Raw genomic sequence first — 5,713 nt, forward strand, 5'->3', positions numbered from 1 at the left:
ATATAGAAACTGTTAAATCTTGTGTTATTCTGATTGTGTTTCCACAATACTTGAATCATTTCTTTCTGGCTACTTGCAATATTTTTCTTTGACCTGCAAACTCTGAAATTTGGCTATAATATTCCTGGAGTTTTCCTTTGGGGATCTCCTTCAGGAGATGATTGGTGGATTCTTTCAATTTCTTTTTTTTCCTTCTGGTTCTAGAATATCAGGGCAGTTTTCCTTTGCAATTTCTTGAAAGATGATGTCTAGGCCCTTTTTGTGATCATGGCGTTCAGGTAGTCCAATAATTTTTGAATTATCTCTCCTGGATCTGTTTTCCAGATCAGTTGTTTTTACAATGAGATATTTCACATTGTCTTCTATTTTATCATTCTTTTGGTTTTGCTTTATAATTTCTTGATTTCTCATAAAGTCATTAGCTTCCATTTGCTCCATTTTAATTTTTAAAGAATTATTTTCTTCAGGGAACTTTTGGACTTCCTTTTCCATCTGGCCAATTCTTCTTTTTAAGGCATTCTTCTCCTCATTAGCTTTTTGGACCTCTTTTGTCATTTGGGTTAGGCTATTTTTTAAGGTGTTATTTTCTTCAGTATTTTTTTTGTGTCTCCTTTAGCAAGCTGTTGACTTGTTTTTTGTGATTTTCTTGCATCACTCTCATTTCTCTTCCCAGTTTTTCTTCTACTTTTCTTACTTGCCTTTCAAAATCCTTTTTGAGCTCTTCCATGGCCTGAGACCATATTCTTCTTGGGGGCTCTGGATGTAGGAGCTTTGACTTTGTTGTCTTCCTCTGATTGTATATTTTGATCTTCTTTGTCACCAAAGTAAGATTCTGTAGTCTGAATTTTTTCCTCTGTTTGCTCATCTTTCCAGTCAATTCTTTGACTTTTTAACTCTTTTTGATGGTAGGCTCTACTTTCAGCATGGAAGATGTACTGTCCCAAGCTTCAGGGGTTTTGTGTAGCTGTTTTCAGAGATACTTCTAGGGATCTGTAAATTTTCAGTTCTTCCAAAGTGGTATGATCTAAGGAGAGGTGTTTACTCCTTTTATGGCCTGCGCTGTGGTCTGTGAGTGACCACAAGCACTCTTTTCTACCCTGGAAATGAGATTAGGGTTCCTTCTCCACTGCTGTCACAAGCTCCACCATGAAAACACTCCTCCTTACCCCAGGACCACCATGCAGGATTGGACCCAGATCCAAGCATGGGCAAAGCAAGAGAATCCTGCCTTTTAGCCAGCAAAGAGATCCTTGCATTTCCCCTTTGTTTATCTGCTTGATCCCCAATGTCTGTGGGCTGAGAACTCTGGAAGCAGCCACTGCCACTGTGGTTGCCACCCCAGGACTGCACTAGGGCCAGGACTGGACCACACTTTTCTCAACCAGGTCTGACTGACCTTTCTCACTAACCTTATGAGTTGTCTTTGGCATTTGTGGGTTGAGAAGACTGGAAACTGCCACAGTTGCCCATGATTCTGATTACCCCCTCTCACAATCTGCTTTCCATTCTATCACTTCTCCCTCTCTTATCTCCTTTCCCCCTACTTTCCTGTAGGGTAAGATAGATTTCCATTCCCAATTGAGTGTGTATGTTTTCCTTCCTTAAGCCAAATCTGATGAGAGTACAGTTCACTCATTCCTTCTCAACTCTTCCCTCTTCCCCTCCACTATAAAAGCTTTTTCTTGCCTTTTATGTGAGAAAATTTACCCCATTCTACCTCTCCCTTTTTCCTTCTCCCAGTACATTCCTCTCTCTCACCCCTTAATTTTATTTTTTAAATATCTGCTCTTGGTTTGCTGAGCACTGTCTTTGCTGGCATGGCTGATGTTGAACTGTGCTCCTCTCCCAGCCTGGTGCAACAGACCTTTCCTGTCAACCATCCAGGTTGACTTGTGCTGGAAATTTGTTTCGCTCTATCTTTTTGTGGGTTCTGCTGCTCTAGAATTTATTTAGACTCATTTTTTACAAGAACTTGGAGGAGTTTGTGGAACAGCTCAAGTGAGTCCCTGCTTTTACTCCACCACCTTGGCCCATTTTCATTTTTGATACTGGATATTTGGTTTTCTTCTTTCTTTTTTTTTTTTTTAAATAAGATTAACCGATAACTTATCTTATTGTTTTTTTTTCATAAAAACATTCTTAGATTTATTTATTAGTGCATTTTTTTGCTTTAAATTATATTGATCCTACTATCTTACTTTTGACTTTCAGAATTTCTAATTTGGTGCTCAATTAGGGTTTTTTCTTAAATTTGCTTTTTCCTTAGGTTTTTTTTTTAGTTGTGTGCCCAATTAATTGATCTGTTCTTTTTTTAAATTTTGTTGATGTAAGAACTTGGAGCAATAGATTTTCCCATAAGTATTGCTTTGGCTGCATCCCATAAATTTCAGTATGTTGTCTCATTTTTGTCATTCTCTTTAGTGAAATTATTGATTGTTTCTATGATTTGTTCTTTGATGCACTTATTCTTTAGGATTACATAATTTATTTTCAATTCATTTTTAGTCTGCCTTTCCACTGCTCTTTGGTGAATGTAATTTTTATTGTGTTATGATCTGAAAATAATACACTTAATATTTCTGCCTTTCTACATTTGATTTTGAGGTTTTTGTGCTCTATTACATGGTCAATTTTTGTGTAAATGCCATGTACTGCTGTAAAAAAAGGTATATTCCTTTCTATTCCCATTCAGTTTTCTCTAGAAGTCTGTCATATCTAACTTTTCTAATATTCTATTTAACTCCTCAGTTTTTTCCTTGTTTGTTTTTTAGTTGGATTTATCAGGTTCTGAGAAGGGATAGTTGAAGTCCCCCACTAGTTCAGTTTTCTGTCTATTTCTTCCTGCAACTAACTTAACATCTCCTTTAAGAATTTGGATGCTACACCACTTGGTGCATCTATGCCCAGTATTGATATTGTTTCATTGTCTATGGTACCTTTTAGCAATATGTAGTTTCCTTCCTTATCTATTTTAATTAGGTCTGTTTTTGCTTTTACTTTGAGATCAGGATTGCTACCTTTGCTTTTATTTTTAAACTTCTGCTGAAGCGTAATAGATTCTGCTACAGCCCCTTAACTTTACCTTGTGTGTGCGTGTGTGTGTGTGTGTGTATCCACTCTGCTATCTGTTTCCATTTTATGGGAGAGTTCATCCCATTCTCATTCACAGTTATGATTACTAACTATGTATTCCTCCATACTATTTTTTCCTCCTGCTTGACACCTCTCTCCTTTCATCCTGTCCCTCCTCACCAGTGTTTAGCTTCTGTCTACCATCTCTTCTGATCTAGTCTTCCTTTCTGTCAGTCCCCACCTCCACTTGATCTCTATCCCTCCTACTTTCCTGTTGGTAGGATAGATTTCTATATTCAACTGATTGTGTATATGATTCCCTCTTTGAGCCAATACTGATTAAAGTAACATTTGACTGCTGCCCATTGCCTACCCTCCCACCTTCCCCTACACTGCACTAGGTCTTTTGTGCCTCTTCGTGTGCAATAATTTACCCCACTGTACCCCCCCTTCCTTCTACACCCAGTGTACTCCTCTTTGTCACCTCTTAATTATTTTTATGCCATTCCCTCAAATTCACCTTATACTGTACCCTCTGTCTATGTATATTTCTTCTAGCTATATTATTAGTGATACAATTTTAAAAGAATTACAAGTATCATCTTCCCATGTAGGGATATTAACAGTTCAGTACTATTGAATCACTTGTTTTCTTTTCCCCTTTTACCTATTTATACTTCCCTTGGGTCTTAATATTAGAGATAAAATTTTTAGTGTAATTTTGGTCTTCTTATGAAAGTTTGAAATCCTATTTCATTGAGTGACCATTTTTCCCTTTGATATATTATGCTTAATTTTTCTGGGTAAGGGATTCTTGCTGTAGTCTTGGCTCCTTTGCCTTCCTGAATATCATATTACATGATCTTTGATCTTTTATTGTTGCAGCTGCTAAGTCCTGTGTAATCCTGATTGTAGTTTCCCAATATTTGATTTTTTTTTCTTTCTAGCCACTTGTAGTATTTTTTCCTTGACCTGACTTTTTTCCTTGCTTATAATGTTCCTTGGAATTTTTTATTTTGGGATCTCTTTCCTGAGATGACTAGTGGTTCTTTTGATGCTCATTTTGCCCTCTGGTTCCAGGATATCAGGGCAGTTTTTCCTTGATAATTTCTTGAAAGATACTGTCCAGGTCCTCCTTATGATTATGGCTTTAAGGTAATACAGTGATTCTGGTATTGTGTCTCCTGGATATATTTTCCAGGTCAGTTTTTTTCCCATTCAGTATTTTACATTTTCTTCCACTTTTTTTCATTCTTTTTAATTTGTTTGATTGTTGCTTGATGTCTTGTAGAGTCATTACCTTCTACTTGCCCAATTCTAACTTTTAGATGTTGTTTTCCTCAATTAACTCTTGTACTTTCTTTTCTATTAGGCCAAGTGTACTTTTTAAGGAGTTGTTTTCTTCAGTGGATTTTTGTATCTCCTTTTCCATTTGACCAATTCTACTTTTTAAGTAGTTTTTTTTCAATCTGTTGATTCTTTTTTCATAATTCTCTTGCATCACTCCCATTTCTTTTCCCAAATTTTCTTCTACCTATCTTACATGTTTTTAAGCTCCTTTTTGAGCTTTCATGAATTCTTTCTGGGTTTGAGAGAACTTTCCATTTTTCCATAGGTTTTGCCCATAGGTATTTTGCAATTATTGTCCTCTTCTCAGTTTGTGTCTTGGTCTTCCTCGTCACCATAATAACTTTCTATGGTCAGATACTTTTTTGTTGCTATTTTTTTTTTTTTTTGCTCATCTTCTTTGGTCTTTTCCCTTTCTTTTAAATTTGAGTTCTGCTCCAATGGTGGAAGGGTTGCTGTCTCAGGCTTCTTCTGCCAGGGGCTGCAGGTGCTGGCTGTTTACCTGTTGCTGCTCTGATGTTGCTCTGAGGCCCAAGCTGGACAGACCCTTGTATTTGGTGCTGTATTGAGGAGGCTGTAGTGGAGGGAGGGTAACTGGCACTGCTGGAGGCTGTAGGGGTCTAGCAGCTTACTTGGTGCTGAGCCTGGGTCCTAGTGGTGGTATCTAGCATGTACTGAGGCTGGCGTTGTGTTTCTGCATTTCCCCCAGGCTACACTGAAACATGCAGTGGTCTGGCCTCTGGTGGCTGCTTGTTTGCTGAGGGATATGCTGAAGCAATGGATGGGACCAGTCCTGGTGGTTCCAGGTTTGCTCAGGCATGGGTAGGGTTGGCTTCTATGTGTTTTCCTGGGGCTACACTGAAGCACTTGGAGGTCTGTCTGCTGGAGATTGCCTCTTTGCCTGAGCCTATGCTGAAGTACATGGAGGTTTTCAGAGCTGGAGTCTGCCCATTTCCCTGGCTATGTTGAGACAAATGGGGAGGGAGAGTCCTGGTGTTAGCGCTTGTCTGCTCCACCCCACTGGGGCTCAGGATCTACCACTGTTTTGCTGAGGTGGAACTTGCTGTTGGCTTAATGAGATGTTTCCTGTCTTGGACTGCCCTTCCCTTTTGCTTGAGTGAGAAGGACCTTTGTTGCTGCTCCTCCAAATTTCTTGGGTTCAAAGATTGTTTCACCTATCTTTTTCTTGGTCTACTGTTCCAGAATTTGTTTTGGGGTGCTATTTCATCATCGTTTGTAGGTGAATGTGGGACAGTTACAAAAATCTACTGTTTACCGTGCCATCTTGGCTCCC

This window comes from Vombatus ursinus, unplaced genomic scaffold, assembly GCF_900497805.2.
Source record: "Vombatus ursinus unplaced genomic scaffold, bare-nosed wombat genome assembly UNPS02014863.1, whole genome shotgun sequence".
NCBI classification, from domain to species: domain Eukaryota; kingdom Metazoa; phylum Chordata; class Mammalia; order Diprotodontia; family Vombatidae; genus Vombatus; species Vombatus ursinus.